At 37.6% G+C, this 27,482-nt stretch overlaps 1 protein-coding gene across 1 annotated transcript in view; it reads right to left on the bottom strand.

Moving 5' to 3' along the window:
* The window catches only part of LOC134586239 (collagen alpha-1(XIX) chain-like), a 378,704-nt gene that overhangs the window by 8,591 nt on the left and 342,631 nt on the right, over positions 1-27,482 (bottom strand). The window lies entirely within an intron of this gene.

Raw genomic sequence — 27,482 nt, 5'->3', positions numbered from 1 at the left:
GTAAACAGATAGATGCCCCTTAATGGCATAGGTTGTGGAATAAATCCTGTCATAGAATTATTTTACAGAGAGATGGACAGATACATAGATATAGACAGACAGAAAGACATACAGATAGAATGTAGACTTATACAACTGATAATACAGAGTTGAGAGTTAAATGTCTAGCTCCTCTGGGAAGTTAATTTGGCATTAATTTTACAAGGAAGTTGTCAATTTATTAATACCTAATGTTTAATTAATAGTATTTACTTCTTTCCCATCATGCATATAATTTGTCAACATCTTAGACAGTCTGAACTAGAGTAGTGTGGACATCTAAATGACAAATCATTATGTCCCTAGTAAAAAAAAAAAAAAAAAAAAAATGAATAAGCCATCCTTGACTAATGAAGTTGTTTTATCTATTACCGTCTATGCACTTTATCTATTTACTATATTTACTAACTCACAAGACATACATTCGTGTTTGTAAAGTAAAAGGTGTATGTGCATAAAATGTGTCTGTAAAGATGGCTGTCAACCTTGCACACAATTTTATTTTCCCAATCAAAGAAGTATAGCAATGAGAGGTCGTGATAATTACAGTGCCATGCAAATAACTGGAAATATGTCAGGGAATCATTACTGCAGCTTTATTACAGATTGTGGCTTTTGGGAACCCGGATCATTGTAAAAGTTTTGTTATGAATAGTGTGGTGGGAATATGTTTATTTTCTGAATTTTTTTTGCTAAAAAATAGTTCATCCCAACCTACTGACCAGCTAATCAATTGCTGCTAAAACTGAGAGCTACCAAAGACATTGTAAGGGATAATGTATTTATAGATAGCTGTGCAATAGGTTTCTTGTCACTAAAATATAAGCTAATGAACTAAAAACAAATATATATTTTACTAACTATCTGTAGCATTGGATTTGTGAGCGCCATGGAAGTTTACACCTGTCACTGCTCTACAAATTTAAGTTGTCTTTCATTTACATCAATTTTAATGGAAAGAAGTCAAAAGGCATTCTTTTGAAATCGTCACCTTTGCAAAACTCATTTGCTTGATATTTGCTCTGTATCTTTAAAATACATGGTAAGGCATTATTATCAAGCTAGGGGACCAGTAAGAGTCTTATTAGGGAGATTTATTTTGAAGCAGGGTAGGCCCACTCTGTGGCAGGACTAAGGGGATATTGCATCAATGTATTTCCTCCCAGCATACATGCAACTGCAGAAGAGAGCAACAGGTGCCAGCAACACTGGATTTCTTGGAGAAGGGGTTCCCAATACATTTTTCACGTGGAACCCTTTCCCATAGTGTATCAACATTGTGTACTTCAACCCACCCCCTCTCCTCGGAATTTTTTTTTTTACAATTTTTTTGTAAGTTTTTTGCATGTGCCGGTGTGGGTATCTGTGCTAGTATATGCCAGTGTGGGTATCTGTGTGTGTGTGTGTGGGTATATCTGACACACAGATACACACACACACACTGGCACATATACACATACACAGATATACACCCACTGATACACAGATACACACACCTTGACACACAGTGTGTATCTGTGTGTGTGTGTGTGTGTGTGTGTATGTATATATGTATGTATGTATGTATGTATGTATGTATGTATGTGTGTGTGTGTCAAGGTGTGTGTATCTGTGTGTCAAAGTGTGTATCTGTGTTTTTATGTGTCTGTGTGTATCAAGGTGTGTGTGTATGTGTTTGTATGTGCTAGTGTGTATGAATCTGACACACAGATACACACACTGGCAGATAGTGGCACACAGATACACACACTGACACAGATACACACACCTTGACACACAGTGTGTATCTGTGTGTGTGTGTGTATGTATCTGTGTGTCAAGATGTGTTTATCTATGTTTCAAAATGTGTGTATCTGTGTTTGTATGTGCCGATGTGTGTCAAGGTGTGTATATATGTGTATCTGTGTGTGTGTGTGCATATGTATCTGACACACAGATACACACACACACACACTGGCACATAGTGGCACACAGATACACACTGACACACACTCAGATACACACTGACACACAAATCTTGAATCACAAATACACACACACTCAGATACACAAAGTGACATATACACACACTTGAACCCACAGATACACACTGGCGCATACACACTGACACACTCAGTTACACACACTGACATACACACAATCACACAGGCACATACAAACACACTGATACACACTGTCACATACATACACACACACACTTAGATATACACAGTGACACATACACAAACCTTGACACACAGATACACACACTGACACACTCAGACACACATACTCTTTGACAGACACACATACACTCTGACAAACATACATATTCTTTTACAGACACACATACAAACACATATACACTCTCACTGACAAGACCAGATACATTCTCACTGACAATCACATACACTCTCACACACTCACTGACAAGCACACATTAATTCTGACTGACAAACACACATATACTCTTTGACAGATACACAAACACATACAAACTCCCTAACAGACACACATACAATTTTTTTTTTACATTTTACTCCACCCAGCCCCCCTACCTTTAGGAGTGCTGGCATGGAGTACCTGGGGTCCAGTGGGGCTGCTTAGCGGCTGGCGTGCTGAGCGCGCAGGCCCTGGGGTCCAGTGGGGCTGCTGAACGGCTGGCGTGCAGGCAGTGATGGAGCAGTGATCTCCTCTTAGTGATGCCGGAGCCAGAGTGACGTCATAGTCCGGCTCCAGCATCACTGCTGTGCACGCGAGGGAGCTGGGCGGGGAGATCCCTCGCCGCCATTTTATTTTTTAAAACTTTTGGTGGAACACCAATTGGGAAACACTGCCTTGGAGCATCATTCCCGACAGGATAGGTATGTATATATTTCTAAATGTGTATATGTGTCTGGTAGTATGTATATGTATGGGGATGAGTGTGTGTAACTGAAAATATTTCAGGGGGCTTGAGTGTGTCTGAAAGTGTGTGTGTGCATGTGGCAGTGAGTGGTTGTACCTGGAATAAGTGTATCTTTGTGTCTGACAGTATGTGTGTGTGAATGCAGAGTATACCTGTGTGTGCATGCGTGACAGTGCATATTTATGTTTAAGTCAGTGTGTAAACATACTTGCATTGAAATGCATGTGTGTGTCTCTCTTAGTTGCCTATCTATATCTGTTTCTTCCTGGGAATGTGCATTGGTGTCTGCATGTACGAGAATGTGTGTACGGGGATGTTTGTGTTTTTGTGAATACATGTGAGTGGTTGTATGCACAATATTGGAGAGTATAACAAAAATTTCTATTGGCAACCCTGCTGACTGAGCTTTAACATAACATCTGCCCTTACGAAACCTGTGTATACAATTGCTAACGTTTTTTTTGCTCTGTAGAGTAATGCATTATTGAAAGGAGCCCATAAATCTACACTTACCATCCCCGTTTCTATAGAACCATGTTTCCACCTGTACATCTCTGCAAAGTGATTAGATATAGAAGTCTTTGTAAGTCAAAATACAGGTCTTCCTTCTAGTAGCCAAGGAGTGGAGTGATGGCAAAATGAGTACATAACAGGGTTCTCTGCTACAACATAAGCTTGCAACAGGAGTGAGCCAATAATCAGTGGCACTTAAAGTGAACTTGAATTTTAGAGGTGCATATAAAAATTGCGTAAATTAGGTCCTCTTTTTTTTGCAATCATTTAACATGATTTTTTTTCCTTTGTCCTAGCTATTTCCCACTATTTAGGGTTATTCACAAAATTCCAAATGGATTGAAATCTGTATTACAAAATTTAGGCTAAAGTAGCCAAACTGTGACTGCAACAGATTTGAAGAATATTTCCAGATCATCTTTTTTGCCCACATTTTGTAACTACGTTTTTAACCCTAGTTATGACAAGTAATGCTTCCCTGTAGGTTTAAAACAGCTATTTGGACCATAAAAAATGACTAATATTTTACTCCCTTTCCCCATACCTTGTATGTAAAAATATATTTATGTTACTGCATATATATCCGGGAATGGAAACCTGAATGTTATGTGTGTGTGATGGTCATGTATGATTAGGTGGGTCGATGGTGCTAGGTTATTTGGTATGTCACTGGGTGGCTAGAAAAATGGGACTGACTGGCTACGGGCATGGGACCAGGCGTGTAATTAGATAGGTAAATGTAACTGAACACTGACAAAACTGTCACAATGATGTTTGGAACAGTACCTAAATTACACAAATTACACAATTCCCACCTATCCATCAAAACAATTTCAAATGGCACACTGACCGCAGTCCACTCTTTCAAATACTTGGGTATGATGTTAGACCCCAATCTATCTTTTGGCCTGCACATAGAAAAGCTTGCATCTAAACTTTATCCAAAACTAGGTGCCCTGTACAGAAACAAATCCTGCCTAAGCCCTTCAGTAAAGGAAAAGATTGTACAGCAAATGCTGATGCCAATTATTGATTATGGGGATGTAGTATATGCATCTGCATCGCAATCCCACATTAACCCCTTAACACCGCAGCCAAATGTACAAGTTGTGAACGAAACAAAACGTAAACAAAACCTGGCATTTGCGCTATATGTCTGTCCAACCGTAATTCACCTCTTTCATATTAAATGCACCCCCCCTTATTATATATCATTTTATTCAGGGGAAACAGGGCTTTCATTTAATATCAAATATTTAGCTATGAAACATAATTTAATATGAAAAAAATGGGAGAAAATAAGATTTTTTTTTATTTTTTTCGTTCTACATGACATTTTAACTGTCAATGTCATAATACTGTTTGCTTTTACTGCAATAAAATACACATATTTGTATTCAGCAAAGTCTCACGTGTAAAACAGTACCCCCTATGTACAGGTTTTATGGTGTTTTGGGAAGTTACAGGGTCAAATATAGCGTGTTACATTTGAAATTGAAATTCGCCAGATTGGTTACGTTGCCTTTGAGACTGTATAGTAGCCCAGGAAATAAATTTACACCCATAATGGCATGCAATTTGCAATAGTAGACGACCCAAGGTATTGCAAATAAGCGATGTCCAGTCTTTTTTAGTAGCCATTTGGTCACAAACACTGGCCAAAGTTAGCGTTCGTATTTGTTTGTGTGTGAAAAATGCAAAAAACGCCAATTTTGGCCAGTGTTTGTGACTAAGTGGCTACTAAAAAAGACTGGACATACCCCATTTGCAATACCTTTGGTTGTCTACTATTGCAAATGGTATGCCATCATAGGGGTAATTTTCATTCTTGGGCTACCATAGGGTCATAAAGGCAACGTAAGCAATCTGGCGAATTTTAATGTGAAAAAAATTAAACACAAGCCTTATATTTGACGCTGTAATTTTTGAAAACACCATAAAACCTGTACATGAGGGGTACTGTTGTACTCAGGAGACTTCGCTAAACAAAAATATTTGTGTTTCAAAACAGTAAAAAGTATTGCAGCAATAATATCGTCCCTGTAAGTGCTGTTTGTGCGTGAAAAATGCAAAAAAAGTCACTTTTACTGGCGATATCATGGTTGTAATACATTTTACTGTTTTGAAACACTAATATTTGTGTTCAGCGAAGTCTCCCGAGTAAAACAGTACCCCCCATGTACAGGTTTTATGGTGTCTTGGAAAGTTATAGGGTTAAATATAGTGCTGGCAAATTAAATTACCTATACTTTCGGCATGGGAAGTCAGGCAGGTCCCGCTAATTGTAATTAATTAGGATACCTAATTATGTAAAATTATTACATAAATATATGTGTAGAATTAATATATGTATATATATACATATGTGTATATATACGTATATATATATATATATATTTTTTTTTAATATTTTTATTTATATATAGGTATATATATAGTGATATATACGTATATATTTATGTATATAGATATATATATTATTTCGTTCTACGTGTATTTTGATATAAATATATATATATTAATATCACAATACAGTTAGAACGAAATAAAACACATCTATATATTTTTTAATATTTTATTTTTAATTATTTTTTTTATTTTATTTTTTTACGTATTTACATATTTATTTTTTTATATTATTTATAAATATATATATAACAATAATTATATATATATTTAATCAGTATCAGTCTACGTGTAATTTGATATTAATATATATATATAATTATATATATATTAATATTAAAATACACCTAGACGGTGTATGTGTGTGTATGTATATGTGTATATATATACTTAGATCATATATATATAATATATATATATATGATCTAAGTATCAATTTTTTTTTTACACTTATTTAACATTTATTTGATTTGATTTCAGCCAGCAGGGGGACCAACTGTCATTACAGTTAGTCCCCCTGCTGGCATTGCTGCAGGCAGCTATACCGGCCATGTGATTGTGAGGTCCTCGCAAGGACCTCACTCTCACATGACCGGGAGGGACCGGAGGAGGAAGATGTGCCGCGGGGGGGCTCCCTGGGAACCGGGTAAGTTACTAAAAACCGGAGGGCGTACTATTACGCCCTGCGGCGTTTAGAGCCGCTTTTAAAAGGACGTAATAGTACGCCCTCCGGTCTTAAGGGGGTAATAAACTCAACACATTGTATAACTCGTTCTGCCGATTTGTGCTACAATGTAATTACAGGACCCTCCATTGTGACATGCTAAAAGAACTAAACTGGCTGTCGCTGGAATCCAGACGCACCCTTCATCTTTCCAGCCTTGTTTTTAAGAGATTTTCTGGGAAACTCCCACCCTACCTGAACGCAATGCTTTCCCCGGATGTTCCCACTTCCTATAACCTCCAATCCAGTACCAACACTTTACTTAGTCTACCTCAATACAAAAAGAAAGCAGCCCGATCCTCCTTCTCCTACAGAGCACCGCATTTGTGGAACGACCTCCCGCACAAATTAAAATCTTCCCTAAGCTTAAAGTCCTTTAAGAGATCCCTCTCTACATACCTCAAAACAGAATGCACCTGCCATGGTTGATTATATATTTCCTACCTGTTCTATGTTAAATTTTGTATATATTGTATATTAATATTGTTTTTGTATTTTATTGTACACTAACTGTAACAATGCAATGATTTGTGGACCCAGGACATACTCGAAAACGAGAGAAATCTCAATGTATCTTTCCTGGTAAAATATTTTATAAATAAATAATAAATAACTAGGTTGCAGTGACTAGATTGGTGCAAGTGACCAGCAGGGTATTCAGTAAATTGGGGTCTTCTACTTGTATAGTGGTATCACTTGATATGAAAGATAAAAAGGAACAAGGAACAACCAATGGTGTAGTACGTAAAATTCAGGTATAGGCGTGAAAAGTAATAGTATAAAACTCACATTTACCAGAGCTAATGTCCAGCTCTGGAGTGAAGTGCGTACAGCGGTTTAATCCCCGCTTATGGGATATAAGGCAGGTTCCTCTCCGTGAGTGGTTTTCAATTAAAATAAGAGCAGACACACTGCTCTTTGATGACAGCTTGGGTGGATTGATCCCCACCTAAGGATTTCTTTGGGTACAGGAAACTTCCAGGGGTATTCAAGGTTTTTTATAAAACCAGTAAAAAATGATAAAAATAACAATAAAAAGCCAGGGTAAAATAGAAGTTATGTTTCTATAAAAAAGATAATTGGCACAAACAAATGACCAAATAATACTTTAATATATAAAACACAATATTTTAAATATCCATAACGCGTTTCGTCACACAAGGACTTTTTCAAATGGAATAACATGTTTAACCTGGCAGGTAGATATTATATAGGAACATAATTATTTGAATTTTGGCGCCAAAACTTGGTCCATCCAATCAGAATTAAAAGCACATTTAAAACTTAAAATACGTTAATAACTTAATAGAAGCTTTGTTTATAATATAGCAACATGATTCTAATTAATATAAATCAAAAACGAGGGTGAAAAAGTATAGATTTAAACGTTTCAAAATGGTCACATGACCGGCATCACTTCCGCATTTCGGAAGTGTAGCCGCAATGCACAATGGGAAATGTAGTTTAATTTGGCCGTGAGCGTTAAAATTTAAAATACATTAAGTAACTTAATGGGAGCTCTGTTTGTAATCTAGCACCATAGTTCTGATTAATATAAATCAAAAACGAGGGTGGGAAAGTGTGAATTTAAAAGTTTTAAAATGGTCACATGACCGGCGTCACTTCCGCTTTTCGGAAGCATAGCCGCAATGCTCAGTGGGAAATGTAGTTCAATTTGGCCGCGAGCAACGGCCGTTTTCAATTACATTAAAATTTAGACATATATTTACCCATATTCATTTGGTGTTAATTCAGAGATAAATTATAAAAAACGAAAATGCCAAATATTATTTTTGGACAGTTAAAAATGGTCACGTGATTATCGGCAATAGAGGCCGAAATGGATTATGGGAAATGTAGTTAAAAATGGAAGACTAAGAGGCAAATACCCAAAGGGGACTAGTAAAATAAGGGGAATAATATGGGAAGAAAACATAAGTACATTTTAATAAAAGGAACAAATACACCTTATATTAAAAAGGGCCAATACTGGTAAAATGGGCTGGATAAATAAAAGGTTGGGTAATTAGCAGGTAACAATAAGACCAGGATATATGTAAATAAAATATGTAAATAAAATGAATGACAATGAAATCTTGCTTTAAAGGTACAGGCATCAAATTATATAAATATTTATAAAAAATTATGTAAGTCAAAATCTGCATTGAGGCCATGGGGTATAAGAGTCTGAAGTTTATACACCCATTCCATCTCTGTTTTTCCAAGTAACTTTTTTATATCACCTCCACGCCAGGAGGTAGAGCATTTTTTTATACCAACACATTTTAATAGGCGTGGGTCTTTATTGTGCATAATGAAATGTTTGGATACTGTATGGTTTAGGTATCCATTTTTAATATTTCTGCAATGTTCGCTCAGTCTTATCTTTAGGCACCTTGTGGTCATCCCCACATATTGGAGGCCACATGGGCACTCGAGCAGATAGATAACATTTTTAGTATTGCAGCATATAAAATCATAAATATCATACACTTTTTTGGTTTGATTAGACATGAATTTTGTAACTTTAGATGAAATAACATGATCCACAGTTTTACACACAATACATAATTTGCATCTATAAAAACCTTTAGTCTGAGGGAAAAAGGATAGATTTTTGGGAGGAGATTTTTTAGTAAAATTTGTAGTTAAAATTGATTTAAAATTGGGTGCTCCTCTAAAAACAATATTTGGGTGAGCGGGTATAATGGGATTGAGTACCTCATCGTGTTTTAGTATGTGCCAGTGTTTTCTTATTATTTTTTTAACATCGTTACTTTTATTATTAAAATTAAAGATAACTGGAAGTGATATATTTTCATTATTTTCTTTGTTTTTGTATATCAAAAGTTCATTTCGTTCCTTTTGTTTTACTGTATTAATTGTGGTATTTAGATCTGATTCTGAATATTTTTTTTCCATAAATTTGTTTTTTAAAACCTCTGCTTGTTCATTAAAATCTATGAGTTCAGAACAGTTTCTACGGAGGCGTAAAAACTGACTCTTAGGAGCACTCTCTAACCAAGGCTTATAGTGGCAACTGGATTTGTCTATCACTGTGTTTACACTGTGTTGGTATAAAAAAATGCTCTACCTCCTGGCGTGGAGGTGATATAAAAAAGTTACTTGGAAAAACAGAGATGGAATGGGTGTATAAACTTCAGACTCTTATACCCCATGGCCTCAATGCAGATTTTGACTTACATAATTTTTTATAAATATTTATATAATTTGATGCCTGTACCTTTAAAGCAAGATTTCATTGTCATTCATTTTATTTACATATTTTATTTACATATATCCTGGTCTTATTGTTACCTGCTAATTACCCAACCTTTTATTTATCCAGCCCATTTTACCAGTATTGGCCCTTTTTAATATAAGGTGTATTTGTTCCTTTTATTAAAATGTACTTATGTTTTCTTCCCATATTATTCCCCTTATTTTACTAGTCCCCTTTGGGTATTTGCCTCTTAGTCTTCCATTTTTAACTACATTTCCCATAATCCATTTCGGCCTCTATTGCCGATAATCACGTGACCATTTTTAACTGTCCAAAAATAATATTTGGCATTTTCGTTTTTTATAATTTATCTCTGAATTAACACCAAATGAATATGGGTAAATATATGTCTAAATTTTAATGTAATTGAAAACGGCCGTTGCTCGCGGCCAAATTGAACTACATTTCCCACTGAGCATTGCGGCTATGCTTCCGAAAAGCGGAAGTGACGCCGGTCATGTGACCATTTTAAAACTTTTAAATTCACACTTTCCCACCCTCGTTTTTGATTTATATTAATCAGAACTATGGTGCTAGATTACAAACAGAGCTCCCATTAAGTTACTTAATGTATTTTAAATTTTAACGCTCACGGCCAAATTAAACTACATTTCCCATTGAGCATTGCGGCTACACTTCCGAAATGCGGAAGTGATGCCGGTCATGTGACCATTTTGAAACGTTTAAATCTATACTTTTTCACCCTCGTTTTTGATTTATATTAATTAGAATCATGTTGCTATATTATAAACAAAGCTTCTATTAAGTTATTAACGTATTTTAAGTTTTAAATGTGCTTTTAATTCTGATTGGATGGACCAAGTTTTGGCGCCAAAATTCAAATAATTATGTTCCTATATAATATCTACCTGCCAGGTTAAACATGTTATTCCATTTGAAAAAGTCCTTGTGTGACGAAACGCGTTATGGATATTTAAAATATTGTGTTTTATATATTAAAGTATTATTTGGTCATTTGTTTGTGCCAATTATCTTTTTTATAGACACATAACTTCTATTTTACCCTGGCTTTTTATTGTTATTTTTATCATTTTTTACTGGTTTTATAAAAAACCTTGAATACCCCTGGAAGTTTCCTGTACCCAAAGAAATCCTTAGGTGGGGATCAATCCACCCAAGCTGTCATCAAAGAGCAGTGTGTCTGCTCTTATTTTAATTGAAAACCACTCACGGAGAGGAACCTGCCTTATATCCCATAAGCGGGGATTAAACCGCTGTACGCACTTCACTCCAGAGCTGGACATTAGCTCTGGTAAATGTGAGTTTTATACTATTACTTTTCACGCCTATACCTGAATTTTACGTACTACACCATTGGTTGTTCCTTGTTCCTTTTTATCTTTCATATCAAGTGATACCACTATACAAGTAGAAGACCCCAACATCCAAGGACACTTGTAAGGACATAATAGCTGGACTAATTCTCTCCTTTTTTGTTTAAACCATTGGATTTTATATTTGTGCGCAGCCTTTTTTATTGTATTTATTTATCTTATTTTAAAGGGTTTGAGGGATTCCCTTTTTTTAAGGTTGCTGCCAAAAGTTATCTAGCGCTGTCTTATTCTTTTTATTTATATTCAGTAAATTGGTTATAGTTAGGAACTGAACAACAATAGTCAAGTTAGAGAAACAAACTGAGATCTTTTTTCTGATTCTGCTATTTGGCCTACAATTTAAAATTACCTGCCCATTTCCCAGCATAGTAAATTACCATACAATAGGACATATGATTAGATAAATAGAAATGATTAGTTGGGTAGGTAGGAATGTGTGAATAAATGGTTGCATGAAAGGTGCTGTGGGAATGACATTGGGTTCCTCATGTTTATATAGTTGAATGTGAGTAGGTTGGGGTATTTGTTAGTTGGGTGAATGCAACTAGTTTGAGGTATGTGATTGGATGGTGAGTGTTACTGAGTGGGTGTAATAAGAGGTGATTGGGAGGTGTGGTGGGATGTGCAGGGTATATGTGACATGCAGGCTGTAGTTCATTAATTAGAGGTTAGGGGTAATACTTAGGATTTGTTTGTTTGTAAAAAATACCACCATTCAGATTGCTACATGAGGATCCCTGATGTGGTGAACAGAGATGAATAATACACTGAACTTGTGGCTGTCAGCAGGGACTGTTGCTAAAACAGGATCTAGGACCTATAACATGGTAGCTGCATGCTCATATTCCAATCAAGAAGGATGTGGCATGTGGTTGCTATGGGACCACATTTGTTGTTTAGGGGTACAAGAACCTTGCCAGGTCGCTTTCTAAAGCAGTCACTGTACCTGATTGCCCTGTCTGTCACTGCAGTTGTGTGTCTTCTAGGCTGATTAGCTACAGGGGGCTGCAATGGAAAGCAGCAGGCCCCACAGAACTGCTCTGTTGGTGGTTTGGGACAGTGGTAGAACATTTTATATGGCTGCCTTGCAAATATCCTGTATCGTACAATGTCTCTATAATGCCAGCATGCAGTAATTGCAATAATTGCTACCCATCCCATGTGTTCCCTATTAAGGGTTAATAAGTAAAGGGGTGTATATAAAAAATACCCCTTTCTGTCTCATTAGAGATATCTTTGCCAGAAGCTCAAGGAAGCAGGCTGAAGGGTCAGTGTTAGGACCCGCTTAGGGGGGTCTGCCTTGACGTTGGCAGGCGGGCATTCCCTCCAATGGCCATTGGAGCAACTAAATGACCTCCATTTGTCTAAATATACATAGGGATTAAGGAGAAAGCGCAAGTAACATTTTCTTTTCTTTGGTTTTTACTATATATTGGGGCTGATGTGTGTTGTAGTCCTTGCTGCTTAAGCGCAGGACTTCTCTTTTTGTATTTGTATTTACTTTGTATCACACAGCCTGGTTACAATGCTGCTACCCATCCCATGTGTTCCCTATTAAGGGTTAATAAGTAAAGGGGTGTATATAAAAAATACCCCTTTCTGTCTCATTAGAGATATCTTTGCCAGAAGCTCAAGGAAGCAGGCTGAAGGGTCAGTGTTAGGACCCGCTTAGGGGGGTCTGCCTTGACGTTGGCAGGCGGGCATTCCCTCCAATGGCCATTGGAGCAACTAAATGACCTCCATTTGTCTAAATATACATAGGGATTAAGGAGAAAGCGCAAGTAACATTTTCTTTTCTTTGGTTTTTACTATATATTGGGGCTGATGTGTGTTGTAGTCCTTGCTGCTTAAGCGCAGGACTTCTCTTTTTGTATTTGTATTTACTTTGTATCACACAGCCTGGTTACAATGCTGCTACCCATCCCATGTGTTCCCTATTAAGGGTTAATAAGCAAAGGGGTGTATATAAAAAATACCCCTTTCTGTCTCATTAGAGATATCTTTGCCAGAAGCTCAAGGAAGCAGGCTGAAGGGTCAGTGTTAGGACCCGCTTAGGGGGGTCTGCCTTGACGTTGGCAGGCGGGCATTCCCTCCAATGGCCATTGGAGCAACTAAATGACCTCCATTTGTCTAAATATACATAGGGATTAAGGAGAAAGCGCAAGTAACATTTTCTTTTCTTTGGTTTTTACTATATATTGGGGCTGATGTGTGTTGTAGTCCTTGCTGCTTAAGCGCAGGACTTCTCTTTTTGTATTTGTATTTACTTTGTATCACACAGCCTGGTTACAATGCTGCTACCCATCCCATGTGTTCCCTATTAAGGGTTAATAAGTAAAGGGGTGTATATAAAAAATACCCCTTTCTGTCTCATTAGAGATATCTTTGCCAGAAGCTCAAGGAAGCAGGCTGAAGGATCAGTGTTAGGACCCGCTTAGGGGGGTCTGCCTTGACGTTGGCAGGCGGGCATTCCCTCCAATGGCCATTGGAGCAACTAAATGACCTCCATTTGTCTAAATATACATAGGGATTAAGGAGAAAGCGCAAGTAACATTTTCTTTTCTTTGGTTTTTACTAGTAATTGCAATAACACCAAACAGATTCTTGGGGTAACTGTAATTACTGTCTGCTGAAATTATAGAAACATTGTGGAGGGATTCTGGTGGTATTTTTATGAACATACAAATCCCTGATTGTTTATCATTTTTCTATGTTTATCGGTTAGCCACAATCTCTTTGATGTACATGTAGACCCCAGTTTAAGACTGAGGATAGTACTAACTCCAACGTCTTTTATTTATTTATTTTATGAGGTGCTAACGGCAAACAGGACTACATACTACATTCTGGTGCTACATTAATGGCACAGCTAGTCATTTATAATAATTAGGCTTGCAAATTATTTAGTAACTCGATAGTGAAATAATTTTACTGTGTAAAAATGTAATAATCTTCAGCTGGTCACCTTCTGTCTCATTTTGTTTTATTATAGCACATGATATCCCTCCTATTATTTTTTGATGTTTTATAAAAATTTACTTTTCATCCCAAGTGTTGCATTTTGCAAATGCCTACAAGAGAGCAACAGGTGTAGCCAGCTGAACTCATTAGTGTACACCATGTCTTCTGTCTTTTTTCAGCACCCGACATTCTATCATTGTTAGCAGTTACACTTGATTGTGTCAGTCATAATCCTGAGATTAAATGACAGGCACATTAGAAAGACACAGTTAAATACACCGGCTTAAAACAACTGGCACCAAAACACTTGTAATTGAAGCATAGATATGTTAGCGAAACTTAGGATGTGTTTGCATGTCGCAGAATCCATGGAAATATTGAAAAGATATAGGCCCTGACAAAACATTAGAATAATATAATTAAGCAGCCTGTGTGAACCTGTTACATCATGTTATTTAAACTTAATTGATAATTTCATGCTCGTTTCCACATACATTCTTCATATTCCCTTCATACACTGTTAAAAATAGTGACACTAATTAGGCCATTTACTCAGTGAAAAGAACATATTAAAAAGTTATTTTTTCATATGTAGTTTTGAATGTAGGCCAATAGTTGATGATGTAGGTCATTTGCCTTTAAAAGTATTATTGCTCTGCCCAAAGGGACTTATCACAAACCTATACGCACACCTGTGCACAAACAGCACCGACTGGGGCGACCTACATTACACCACACAATGGGAAAAGGACCTCAAAGAGACCCTAGAGGGCACAGACTGGAGAGAAATATGGGAAGCAAACAAAGCTATCTCAGTGTGTGTCACCCAACAAGAGCAGGCCTACAAGACCATGCTGAGATGGTATACCACCTCGGTAAAATTGTACCGTTTGCAAAAAAAAACAGACGACTTGTGCTGGAGAGGCTGCGGACACAAAGGGACGTACATCCATATGTGGTGGGACTGCCCGAAAGCAGAGACCTTCTGGAAGGAAATTGGGAGCCTACTTGATAAGGTATTCCACAGGAAAGTAAAAATAGACCCATGGGTGTTTCTGCTATCTAGAACACTAGATGATTGGCTGAGGAAGGAACAAAAATTCCTACACAAAATCACGCTTGCTGCCAGACTTACCATGGCACAGGCGTGGCTTAAACCAGCAATCCCCCAGGTAAACACAGTAATCCACAAAATACAAGACATACAGGTCATGGACCACCTCACGGCACTGGTGAGAGGCAACATGAAAACCTATGAAAAAGTCTGGGAACTGTGGATGGCTGGGGATTGGGGAACTGAAAGGAGAACACATTAGGGCCACCCCGCAGACCCAATACCCAAAGCAGATACCAAGAGAACCTCCCACCACGGCGCACCGAACTCACCATGAGGCGCACCATGAGGACCCCCCCTCTATCCTGCTATCCCCCCTCCTTCCCCCCCGACTCATCCTAACATCGTTGCTGGAGGAGAGACCATGTCTATCCATCCCCAACCATGAGAGGTCATGGTCCTTAAACATCGGGCCACTCCGCAACGATCAAGGTTTCATAACACAGAAATCTGAATCCTGAGTAAGATATTAGCCATTAGTCATGGCTCTCCTGGTATGTTTTTAATATGTTTTTACTATGTTTCTACTATGTTCTTACATTGTTCTTACACTGTTTCTACAAATTTCTACAATTTTTTTTTACGAAATGTATAAATAATGACACCAAATAGCAAATACATGCAATCTGAGTAACTACATGCAAACTGAAGATGCGGTATAGTCAGATGCAAACTGGAACATGATCTGTTTACGAACCGATGTCGACTAATGAATATACCATGTAACATATGCTTTAACACACCAGTGTACAACAATGTCATACCAAAAATAAAGAATTAAAAAAAATATAAATATTATTACTCTGAATGTATAGGTATTAATTTTCTCTATAAAGCACTTTAAGTGTCTTTCCGTATGTGGAAACATTGCATTTACGTTTGTGTGTTTGGTCGCATCTCTGGTTCAAATGAAGGTCATGTATTGTGACTGAGAGAACAATAGACAAAGTGTAAGGTCATTAAGGGTTTTTCCATTAAAAGTTTGACTTCTGTTTTTTAAAATAAGGCCAGTGGGGAAAAAATATTTTATATCAATTCAAGCTATTTCTTCCAGACTAGCCCATATTCATACTATTTAATTATATGAAGTATGGGATAAAAACTGGCTTTTAAGAACAGACTTTTATAATCCACTTGATAGCAATTTCCTGTTAAAAATCTTCTTTTATGAATACAACAGTTGCTATTTGCTAAAAAATAAAAAATAAAAAGTTAACCCTACGTAAAATGTGTATTTCGTTTAGCAGATAATAGAAAAGTTACTCTGCTTTTTGCCAATCTCACTCAAAGAAAGCAAATGCAAAGGACACTCTTACAAAAACATGTACAAATCTTTAAAACCGTTATGTTTTGGCTTTGAAATGTAAGATCGTTTTGTACTCTTATACTATCTCTGTTTCAACTGAGGTATTCCCCATCTTCTGGGAAATGCAAAACCTGCAAATTGATTTGGGAATTCACTGCAATCTTTATTCAAGGCTCTGTCTATATTATTGCTTGTGAGTGCATTATTAACACACAATGCTGGCACTGGGGGCACATTTTCAGCAGACACCTTAAAGGGACACTATAGTCACCAAAATAACTTTAGGTTAATGTAGCTGTTTTTATGTATAGATCACGTCTCACTGCAAGTGTCACTGCTCAATTATCCGCCAGTTAGGAGTTAAAGCCCTTTTGTTTCTGTTTATGCAGCCCTAGCCACACCACCCCTGGCTGTGACCTGACAGCCTCCATGAAAAAAAAAAATGGTTTCACTTTCAATCAGCTGTAACTTACTTTAAAGGTTTTTAACTCCCGCTCTGTTAATTTAACTTTAATCACACACAGTAGGCTCCTGTAGGCTCTAGCAATCTATTAAGAGGGAAGGAGATAATAAATTCTAAATCATACAGGATTTGCAATAAAGGACGTGTAAACATTAGATTACACTTTACAGGACGTGTGTAGGGAGGCTGTATAAATCACATGAAGAAAGTGAAGAAAGGTGTGCCTAGGGCTGCATAAACAAAATGATTGTACTCCTAAATGGCTAATAATTAAGCAGTGAGACTATACGGACATGATCTATATACCAAAACTGCTTTATTAAGCTAAAGTTGTTTTGGTGACTATAGTGTTCCTTTAAGCGCTGGAATTAAGGAACACATTTTCAGCAGGCATACAGTGCTTGTACTGAATGACACATGTTTAGCAGATAGACAGTGCTGGTACTGAAACTAGTTTTACTTCTCTATATGCACATTTTGTTTTCAACTGGACAGCTGGGGTTTAATTCTTCTGGCAGCATAAATATTTTCTTTTTTTTAAAATAATTTTTGTTAATTCAGACAAAATAAATCGGACTCATTTCTAGTCTTGCCAATCTTAGGATCACATTCCAGCAATTTATTCTCATATACCCACTACCAAGCTGTTAAGAAAAACAAAAATCACATATACCAAATAATCATTACAAATATTTACTATAGATATACTGAAATCTTATAAATGATTATATTCATCCTTTCAGCAAGGCAGGTCTCTGAATTTATTGTTTTATGTTCTTTTTTTTTTTTCTTTCTCTTTCTTTCCTTTTATTTTTTTGCCAAATATTATTCCAGACAACGTAGCTCTGTCTCAGTTCTAACCTGATAATCCCTAGGCTACAACTGCATCAGACATTTCCGCATAATGTAAACAAGCAATACGATATTCGTTAAAAATATAGTATTATGGGGGCGTGGCTTACCGCCGAGAGGAATGGACGTGTGATCCCTTCGCTCCGGCTTCACGGGTCGCAATCCGACTGCATCCACAGCAATTAGGCGGTAACAACGCACAAGTTTACGAGATGGCACAGCAGAGAGGGAAGAAGGCTGCCTCTAAGGCAGAAAAACTGAATTTTTTCGGCACTAAAACGCACCATGAGACGGAGGAGGCTCAGGCCTTGTCTCAAAATGGCGGCCGCGACATAGAGAGCCCAGAGGAAGGAGAGACAAACACTACAGGGGATCCTGATAAACTCACAAAGAGTTATCTGCAACAAGCCCTGGATACCCTGTCTAGCACACTCATCTCATCCTGGCAGCACACAGCTGATTCCCTAAGGAAAGACATGCAAGAACTTAGTAAGCGCACCTCTCACATGGAGAACAAAATGGCGGAATTTGCTACAGCACATAATGACATAGCCTCACATGTAGAACAACTGGAGCAAAAACTGCTAACTACAGAAAACAAAATCACAGATCTAGAGGATCGCGCCCGCAGGAACAACCTGCGCATCAGAGGGATTCCTGAAGACGTTGTTCCGGAGAACCTGCAAACGTATGTAAGAGGTGTGTTTCACACCTATGCACCAGATATACCTGCCGACATGTTACTCCTAGACAGGGTACACCGTCTGCCCAGACCCAAGTTCCTACCAGTGACTGCCCCACGCGACGTGCTACTGAGAATGCATTACTTTCACATTAAAGAGCATATCTTGAGAGCGTGCAGAAATAAAGCAACACCGCTGGAAAATTATCCCAACTTGCAGATTTTTGCTGACCTTTCAGCGTCGACCTTGCGGAGAAGAAAAGAATTTGTACAAGTGGCTACTTGCTTGAGAGAGCATGGCCTCAGATTCCGATGGGGCTTCCCTACCAAAATGTTGGTGACAAAGGACAGCACCACTCAAGTCATAACCTCACCTGAAGATGGACTGCGCAAACTGCAAGCATGGGGGCTCATGGACCGCGGACAAGAATGCGGCTCTTCACCTTCCAAACGTCTTCAGCTGGACTGGCAAAAGGCATAAGCTGCTAGACATTTGCAAGTATACTGATTGTCATATGTACGCATTTGCAAAGTCATCAAGGACTGACATTAGGTCTCAGATCGACTACACGTGTTTGGTTTCTTTAACACGTTAAGTTACACAGTCTTGCATACAGTATCTAGACAATTGTGTTAAATATGCTCCTGTGAGTGCCTGATATCCCTAAATACTGCACGGCCTGTCTATTCAAGGTCACTCTAATCTCAAGGGACCATACAGTTTAATAATGGTTACAGAGGGGCCCTCTGGCACCTAAGGGACAAGCTGATGCTTGCTCAAAGCATGGTTGTACACGATACGGGTGACTCTGTGACAGTACATTTATAAGTGTTGTAATTACGTGCGTTTATACTTAGAACAATTAGCTGCACAGTTTGAATAATGCATCTGGGTAAATGTGTTTCATAGGCTCCTGTTAATGCCTGATATTCCCAGATATTACATGACCTGTCTACCCAAGTACACACCTATTTAAGGGTACATATGGTTTAATATTATTTACAGAGGGGCCCTCTAGCGCCTACAGAAGGAGACAATCCCCACACAAAGTATTACTATATATCATAGAGAGTGAAGTGTGACAGTACACTCATAGGTGTTACAATTATGAGTGGCTATTTCGGTATGTCACGCCACAAAATCTTGCAACTAATACCTAGGTAAAATATTAAATAGGCCTCAATAATCGCATGCTACCTCCAGATATTACCTACCTAACCAGGTACACACCACTCTTAAGGGGCCAATATAGTTTCATAATGTTTAAAGAAGAGCCTCTGGTACCTGAAGAATAGGGAAGCACTTAAACAAAGCATTTTTTACACATATCATGACGTGTAACTGCGACAGTACAATCATAGATGTTAGCACTAGTGTGTAACCTTGGCTACTCTTGTTCAACCTAATGCTAATTACCTTCCCATTGGAATTGAACGATACTTTCCAGATAAATCGCAAAATTGTTGTTTTATTGTGTTTGTCTCACTCAAATATGCTTAACCGTCTACAGGTTTTAGAGATAGAGCAAGACCCATAGCCACGATATGGAAACATGGCAGTTTCCAATTCTACCCCCATGGTACTCACCTCCGGTACCAAGTTTTATCTTTGTATATATTTGGTTTCGTTTACCCCCCAGTTTAGGTTATCCTATACCTTCACCCCTAGTCCCAAGTGGGCGCGACAGTCCAAGCTACTGTTTATATCATTAGGGAATGCCATCATCCCTGCAGAAGCAGTCCTCCATCATTTCAGGGTCACTAATAAGCACGAAAGAGAGAAAAAGGGAAGAAGAAATCTGCCCAGTATCAGTCGCAAATGTTATATATTAGCCCATTATGAAAATACACTCTCATAATGTAAGGGGCTTAAATACCCCTCACAAGCGTAGGATCCTTCTAGAAGAAATTAAGAAAGCTAAAATAGACATTGTGTGCCTTCAGGAGACGCATTTTGTACGTGGGAGAGTGCCAAAGTTTGGGAAACAGGACTATCCAATACAATATCACACAACTTACTCATCCAAGACTAGAGGAGTGTCGTTCTTATTTCACAAATCGCTCACCTTTGAGTTACTAAGTGTTAAAACAGACGCTCAAGGTCGATACTTAATATTACATTGTCACATCAACAATGCCACATATATCTTAGTGGGCATATACAGCCCTAACTCCAATCAACGCAATTTCCTATGTAAGGTGTTGAGCAAACTACCCCAACAGGCTACAGCGGCCACCATAATATGTGGAGATATGAATCATATTCTCCAGCCGACTATGGACACCACAGTGTCTCCTGACACCCCTAGGTATAGATCCCTAGTGACACAATGTAAAGCCATCACTAAGCTGTTATTAGAACATAATCTCTACGACATATGGCGAACGACACATCCAAATGAAAAAAACTATACTTTTTATTCCAAAGTACACGGAACGTACTCTCGAATAGACCTAATCTTAGTTTCTAAAGATATGCTGTCCTCCTCAGTACAAAGTAACATAGGGGACATAGTGTGGTCAGACCACGCCCCAATGACTCTCACGACCCGAGATACTTACAATCACAGAGGGAGAGCCCCGTGGCGATTAAATGATACACTCCTAAACACACTTTCCTTCAAAAAGGAAATGGAAGCTGAAATAGAAGAATATTTCAAACTGAATGACCAGCCCGAAATCTCACCCACTACAACCTGGCAAGCTCATAAAGCAGTCCTTAGAGGCCACCTTATCAGTAGAGCGTCTTTTCTTAACCAAAATTCCCAAAAGTTACATCTCACATTACTGACTAAATTACGGGACCTAAACTCCGCACAGCTCTTAAAACCCAGTCAAGAGGGGGGCGGGATGACGGAAGGCACGTGAAGACGTGCACGCTCACGCCGTGAGGGGAGGAAGCGGCCTCATGGAGGGGAAAAAGCCGAGCGCCTAACGGGATCCGGAGAGTGAGGGAGAGCGGAGAGTACGGCGGACACAACACAGCACCGTAGGATTATCAGCTCCGTTTGTATCAGCTCCGTTTGCTCCGCTTGTATTGTATGCTGGCTCTGCGTGTGTACCACAAGCTCAGCTCGGGCACGGAATACGGAGCGGCAGAGGCGGACGAGGGTCAGTCTAACACCCTGAAGCTCGCCCAAGAAAGAAAGTGGGAGCTAGAAACGCTGAAAAATTATTATTGGTGGGGCAATAGCCGATAGCTGAATGAAGATCTGACTGCGAACTCTAAGCAGTCTTTTCCGTGCAGGACACCAAGCAACCATAACGGTCAGTAACTTTACTCATATAAGTACTCTGATTTGTATATATGGTTCATGGCGACCAAAAAAATAAAATAGGCAAAGAAAGTTACATATTACATATTACAAAAGGAAAAAAAAAGAAAGTAATTTAAATCTGAGGTGGACAAGTGAGTGGGAAGAGGAGAGAGGGAACACAGAGGAAGGAGGAAAGAAAGGGGTAAGAGGAAATCATGGCGTCAAAAAAAACGCAAGAAAATAAAATGATATTAAAATCGGACAAAAAAGGACAAAAAAATGGAAAAAGACTATCTAATAGTCATGAAAGCACAGATAACTCTGTTCTAGAGCTTTCTCTCTCAGCAGCCACGGTCCCAATCAAAATACCATTAGAAAAAGAGACGGTCTCCCTCTCAGAACTAAAGGCTTGCTTGGAAGAGGTTTCAAATGATATAAAGAAGGAGCTTAAGGAGAAATTCGCAGATATTAAGACAGATCTGGCTATGCTGGATAATAGAATTCAAAAAATGGAAAATACAGAAGAAACAAGAGAATTTCAAATGAAAGAGCTGAAAGACTCACACAATAAGACATTAATAAAACTCAAAGAAATGGAAGATAAGGTCTGTGCAATAGAAGACAGATCAAGAAGAGCTAACTTGAGAGTTAGAAATATCCCTGAAGAAATCGCGGACAATCAACTAAGGGATTTTCTAGGAGAGTTCCTAGAACATCTAGGAATACAGAAGACACAACAAGATTCACAGATCATCAGAGCTCATAGATTGTCCCAAAAGAAACAGGGTCAGAAATACCCTAGAGATGTTATTATTGCGTTCCAGTCATACGAATTAAGAACTCAGATATTTTTCACTGCAAAAAACACATCTATAGCGGAAGAAAAATTTAAATCTCTGAAAGTCCTAAACGACCTGTCAGCTACCACAAGGACAAGAAGATTAGCGTTTGGCCCTATCTTTCCTGCTCTGAGAAGACATAACTTGAAGTTTAGATGGAACCCACAATCAACCTTGTTTATTCTCTTTAAGGACACATGGACACCTTTTGGCACATTTGAACAAGCAACAGAATGGTTAAACACTAACGATTTAGCATAAAGACTTTTTTTTTTTTTATTTTATTTTTTTTTTTTTTACAAACTTAGCTGCACTCATGCTTAAAGTAGAGGTTAAAATATACTTTTGTAAAAGGTTAAAAAAAAAAAAAAAGGTTTCTGTGCGCAGATAGATAGCCACTAAGCTCAAACACGGGGAAAATGTTTTCGTTAAAATAAGGATTAGAAAACCACAACAGTTGGAAAAAGGGGGAAAAGGAGATGACAATAGAAGTAATCTATAGGGATAATGGGATTTTTGATATTATGTTTTATTTATTTAGTTTTTCTATTTTTTTTTTTTTTTTTTTTAACACTACACGGTATCAGAGATGGAGGGTAGCAACCAGAAAACAATGGAGTGTAAATAATGGATATGGAAGTAACTACGCTATAGTAAGTCACTAAAAGAATAAGGAGACACTGCATAAGGTTTAAGAATTCATAAGGTCACAAATTAAAGATGTGAAATAATATAGAACTTCAACAGGGAAATGCACTATTTCACTAGATATGAGAGTTTGAAGATAATTTTTTTTTTTTTTTTTTTGCTGTACACTTTACATAGTGATATGAAATATGAAATAGAGGGAATTAAATGTAAAGGAAAGGGAAATGAGGAAAAGCTCAAATGCACAATTGACACTCAAGTATACAAAGGGGCTATACACTAATGGACGGTTATATATATATGCAAATAAGGTGTACTTTTTTTTTTTGTTTTTTTTTTTTTTCTTTTCTTCCCTTACGAATAACAGGATTCTCACAAATCAAACTTTAAAAGATAAGAGCCAGCTCACTTCTAAATCAGAGGATAAAATATATTAGAGTAAAAGGCTAGTAAAAATTTTCTCTATGTACAAGTATATTGCCACAAAGCTGGAACATGGGTAACTCCATGTCAAAAGGATAGAGAGAAGGAAGAAAATGGAAAGAAAGAAAAAAGGGAAAACCATAAAGCTGGGAAAGAGGGGAAACGAGATAATAGTGGAAGTAAAATAGAGGAAAAGAAAATGTGATCCTTTAAATTTTGTCTTCTGAATGTATAAAAATGGCGTTTATAGAAATACGAGATGTAAGGGAAAATTTAATATAGGAAAATGAACAAATACTAATAAGCATGAAACAGTTAAGACTGGTGATATGGAAAGGCAAAAAGAAAAGGAAAGAAAAATATAACACAAAATAGGGGATATATTTATAAGTAATGAGTATGTACATAATGCTTTTTTTTTTCTTTCTTCTCCGTTTCTCCTCTCACCCTCTCTCTCGTTCTCCACAAAGAGAGATTATGAAGAAACTAATTGAGGCGATTTGGAGCAGTCCCCACTAAGGGAAGCTGCGTTCCCCCCTTAGGGTCCCTGAAAGGTACCCAGACCTTGGATTACAAGAGGTTATCCAAGAGTAGGTTTTAGGATGAAAGATTATGTTGTGACTGTATGTTTGAAGTATGTAACATGGAAATGGGTATTGCTCTCAGTATGGTTAACAAGAAGAAAGTGATATGGTTAGATTGATCTCTATTAACGCGCAAGGTTTAAACTCTCATGTGAAAAGAGGGTTTTTATATGATACTTTGATTAGAGAGAACATCAAGGTGGGATTCGTCCAAGAAACTCACTGGCTACTCAATGACAAACGACTATGGCACTACAAAAAGTTCCCTCTTCTCTACGCGGCCTCCCTACCGGGGAAGAAAAAATGTGGTGTAGCAATCATTTTTTCGAAAGAGGTGAACTTTGAGTGCCAATATCAGTTTTTAGACCCTGAGGGCAGATTCATTATTCTGGTCGGGCTGTTAAATGGGACGATATACACATTGGCAAACGTGTATTTGCCAAATATACGTCCAACTAAGTCGCTGACAAAAATTTTAAGGATAATAGAACAGGTGAAAAAAGGGAAACTGATAATAGCAGGAGATTTTAATTGCATAATGGATCCTATAATGGATAAGCAGCTGGGCCCCAACCAACTAATGGATAAAAAGTTAATAAAACAAGCTGCAGAAATGAATAGAGTGCTCAAAAAATATGAGGTATATGATTGCTGGAGGCTAGTCCACCCAAATGACAAAGAGGTAACTCATCGATCTATTCCTCATAAATCAGCAGCAAGAATCGATATGATTATGGGAGATATTAACCTCTCTAAGGCCATACATTCAATAACAATAAAAAAAAATACCTGGTCTGATCACGATTTAGTAATCGCTGATGTACTAGATGTGATTAATAAGTGTCCACCAATATGGAGACTGGATGATAAGCTATTAGAAAAAAAGATGAATATAGAATATATAGCTAAACTTATGGACTTATTCTTTAGAGAAAACTCAATGGAGGAAATATCTAAAGAATGCTTATGGTGCTCTTTTAAAACAGTCATAAGAGGCTACTGGATAAAGCTAGCCAGCCAGCAAAAAAATAGCAATCCTAAATTATCAGACCTCTACATCGAGTTCTATAACCTATCTAGTTTAAATAAGAACAACATATCTATGGAAAGAACAGAAAAAATTAAGATTTGTCAAAATAAAATAAATAAACAGATTGAGGATAGAATACAACGAAATCTAAAGAAACTACAAATTAAATTTTACTATAAGAATAATAAAGTAGATACCATGTTAACAAATAGACTGAAAAAACAAAACGTGGAAAGGAAAATCTCTAAATTAATTGAGAATGGTAAAAATATTATAAATCCTGAAGATATTGCAGAGACGTTTAAAGGTTTCTATGAAAAACTATATAACCTAAAATTAAACCCACCATCAAAAGCTCTGGAAAGATACTTTTCAAATATAAAGCTGCCAAAAATTTCGCTGGAACAAAGAAATGAACTAAATAAGACCTTCACCACGATAGAAGTAGAACGGGTAATAAATAAGCTGGTAAACAAAAAAGCCCCAGGGCCGGATGGATATTCCAACCAGTTCTATAAAACCTTTAAAACACAGATCATCCCTGTTCTAACAGATACATTCAATGAAATCTCTATAAAAGGACATGCATCGACGGATTTCTTAAGAGCGCATATTAGCCCAATTTTAAAGCCAGATAAACCCACAACAGATATCGTCAACTATCGTCCAATATCGCTTATAAACGTAGACGTGAAACTTTACTCGGCTATATTGGCGGATAGGTTACAAAGGGTGCTTCCATCTATTATTAATATAGACCAGATAGGTTTCGTGGAAGGGAGACACTCAAGTAACAATACCCGGAGAATATTAGAGATACTAGATTGGGCAAAGTCAACGGACACGCCCCTGCCAACCCTGTCGGTTGATGCTGAGAAAGCCTTCGACAGGGTTGGCTGGGACTTTCTAAAGAGAGCTATGACGCACTTCGGTTTTGAAGGCTGGTTTATGGGAGCAATGGGAGCACTCTATTCGAATCCATCGGCTAGAATAGTGGGAAGAGACATTCGATCAGAATGGTTTAAGATACAAAATGGAACCCGACAGGGCTGTCCGCTCTCCCCTTTATTATATGTTTTATCCATTGAACCTCTAGCCTGCAAAATAAGACAAAATCCATTAATAAAAGGAGTATGTATTCCCAAGGACGATTTAAAAATATGTCTATATGCAGACGACATACTATTGACCATCACTGAACCCAAAATATCCTTACCCACACTAATGCTAGAGTTCGAACAGTATAGTGAAGTGTCGAACTATAAACTAAATATAAGCAAAACAATGTCTTTAGCAGTAAATATAAAAGAGGACGAGCTACAAAATTTAAGACAGACATATGCGTTCAATTGGGTAGTTAAAGAAATCTCATATCTGGGCATTTGGCTGACAGCCGATGTGTCCCACATAATGGAAAATAATTTTTTAAAAATGCTGAAAGAAACAAACAAACTTTTAAAAGACTGGAGATCAATTGAGATATCATGGTGGGGAAGGATCAATACAATCAAAGCTTATATTGTTCCAAAATGGATATACCTATTTCGCATGATCCCCCTCAAAATACCAGTGTACTGGCTGAACATGATACAAAGCAGCTTTACAAACTTCATCTGGAGAGGTAAAAAACCCAGAATAAAAGCTACTACGCTAGCCAAAAAAGCCCAGTCTGGGGGGATGAGCTATCCCTTGATATCTCAAACATATCAAGCAATTATGACGACACACGCTTCCAATCTACAAATTGTAGATATCAAGGACCAGGCGTGGTACAAACTGGAAACACATAGGGAGGGGATAAATAATCTAGAAATACTGCTATGGAACAATATCGGAAAAAATAAAAAATTTCCAAATCTAAGATCCACGATTCTCTCTCAGACACTGAGCGAATGGTATAGACTAAAAAGAAAGCTGGGGTTTAACAACAAGATACCAGATACTGTATCCCTTAAAACACTAGAACTCATAATGCCAGATATGAACTTGTTAAACTGGCATAAAAATAAAAATATTCAAATTAAAGACCTATATGTAGATAAGCATCTAAAAGAGTATGTGGAAATATCTGACATGCTATCTCTACCTCCTAGAGAATTATTTAATTATTTTCGAG

This window comes from Pelobates fuscus, chromosome 2 (assembly GCF_036172605.1).
Source record: "Pelobates fuscus isolate aPelFus1 chromosome 2, aPelFus1.pri, whole genome shotgun sequence".
NCBI lineage: Eukaryota > Metazoa > Chordata > Amphibia > Anura > Pelobatidae > Pelobates > Pelobates fuscus.
This window is presented reverse-complemented; position numbering and strand designations above follow the sequence as displayed.